Raw genomic sequence first — 2,065 nt, forward strand, 5'->3', positions numbered from 1 at the left:
ACATAGTTACCAATCCTTAATGGTAACCGATCACACCATCGTTTAGCCATATACTCCGCTCCTGGTGAGCTTACTAACATGGGTGACCTAAGGGCTTGGGTTGGCAGGTTATATTTATCCACAAATCCCCTTGATATGTATGAATGCGATGCACCAGTGTCAAAAAGAACAAGTGCAGTAAATGACTTAACATGAAACTTACTGATTACTGCATCAGGCTGATCTTCAACCTCCTCCACACTAATGTGGTTCACCTGTCCCCTGTTGAAAGGGTTCGGCTTCTTCCCAGAGCTTCCATTGCCATTTCCATTCTGGCCTTCGGGACATTCATTGGCATAATGTCCGGTCTTGGAACACTTGAAACAGGTGACTTGACTCAGGTCTCTCTTGGTTGGGGTTGGTGGGATGGTCCGATTCTGGCCGTTGCTTCCTCCATTCCCATTACCATTCTTGTGGCCATTATGGTTGTGCGAGCTACCTCCTCCATGGGTATGCTGAAACTGAAATCCTGGTTTAGGGGCAAAACGGGGCTTCTGCTGGGCTCCAGAGTTATACTTCCCCCGTCCATACTTCCTCTTACGGTTCTCAATCTGCTGTTGCTTCCCTTCAATCATGATGGCACGATCTACCAACTCCTGGTAGTTGTTGAAACTTGCTACCATCAACTGCATGCTTAGCTCATCATTCAATCCTTCCAGAAACTTCTCCTGCTTAGCTGCATCCGTAGCAACGTCATCTGGGGCATAACGTGCTAACTTACTGAAGTCGTCAACATACCGGCCCACTGTCCTTCCTCCTTGGCGTAAGTTGCGAAACTCACGCTTCTTCAGGGCCATAGCTCCTACTGAAACATGGGCAGTGCGGAAAGCTTGCTGAAACTGATCCCATGTGACAGTGTCAACTGGGTAAGTGGCTGTGAAATTCTCCCACCATGCTGCCGCGGGTCCGTCAAGCTGATGTGTGACAAACTTCACTTTCTCACCATCCGTGCATCCTGCAGTGGACAACTCCCTTCCTATCTTGCGGAGCCAATCGTCTGCTACTATCGGCTCGGTGCTACTGGAAAACACCGGCGGATTTAGCCTAAGGAAATGGGCTAAGTGGTCAACAGGTGGTGGTGGTGGTGGTGGGTTGTTGTTGTTGTTCTGCTGATTCTGGACTAACATCTGCATCAATTGATTCTGCTGCTGGATCAACTGAGTGAGCTCCGGTGGAAATCCATTGTCACGTCTCGGAGGCATCTGAGGGTTTAGAAAAGACGAGAATTAAGAATAGACTGAGGTCTAAAGGGAAAACACTACCCCAATGCACATGAGCAAATGCACACAAAATCACTTCATTCAATCAAACAAGGGCGTACAATCGGTCTAAAACTATCGCAAAAGTGCTTGACTATAATGTTTACATGGGGAAATACTACTACTATCTGGTGGTCTTCTAGAAATTTGAACCGATGGAAGACTCCATGATATCTGCTCCAGCTTCGTCTTCAAAGTCGGGTTCACATGGATCCGAATCGGTGTCGTCGATGATGATGTAGTTGTCCGGACATGCGACGTACTCGTCTTCCTCCGTGGATGCTAACTTCCTCTTGAGTTCTTCAATCTCCTGCTTAAGATCGCAATTGTGTCTTGCTAGAGCTACGATCTCGTCCATGTAGTCCTTGCGTGTAGACTTCAGTTCTCCTTCTAGCTCGATGATCCTTGCCTTCGCATTCTTCAACTCTATCATATCATTGCACATCTGGTTCTCGTGGCGTCGAATGTGCTGGTTTAACTCCTGGATGAAAGATGCAATGGATCTATCCTTCTTGGTGCTGACTAACTCCCATTGTTCATCTCGGCATCCGCAAATCTGGTAGATAGTGTCCTTGAGGTCTTCTTGATAAACTTCTCCAATGCGTCCTATGGTGATATGAGCTGCCATGCTCCTTCCCAGACTCCAAGTTGGTGCATTGAAAACACTATCTATAGGCTTCGTGATTGGCGCGAATGTCCTTCCCGGAACGTGAGCTTGAATCTTCCAGCGCTCCTCTTCAGGCAGAGTGGCGTTGAAGGTTCCCGTG

This window comes from Triticum urartu, chromosome 4 (assembly GCF_003073215.2).
Source record: "Triticum urartu cultivar G1812 chromosome 4, Tu2.1, whole genome shotgun sequence".
Taxonomy (NCBI): domain Eukaryota; kingdom Viridiplantae; phylum Streptophyta; class Magnoliopsida; order Poales; family Poaceae; genus Triticum; species Triticum urartu.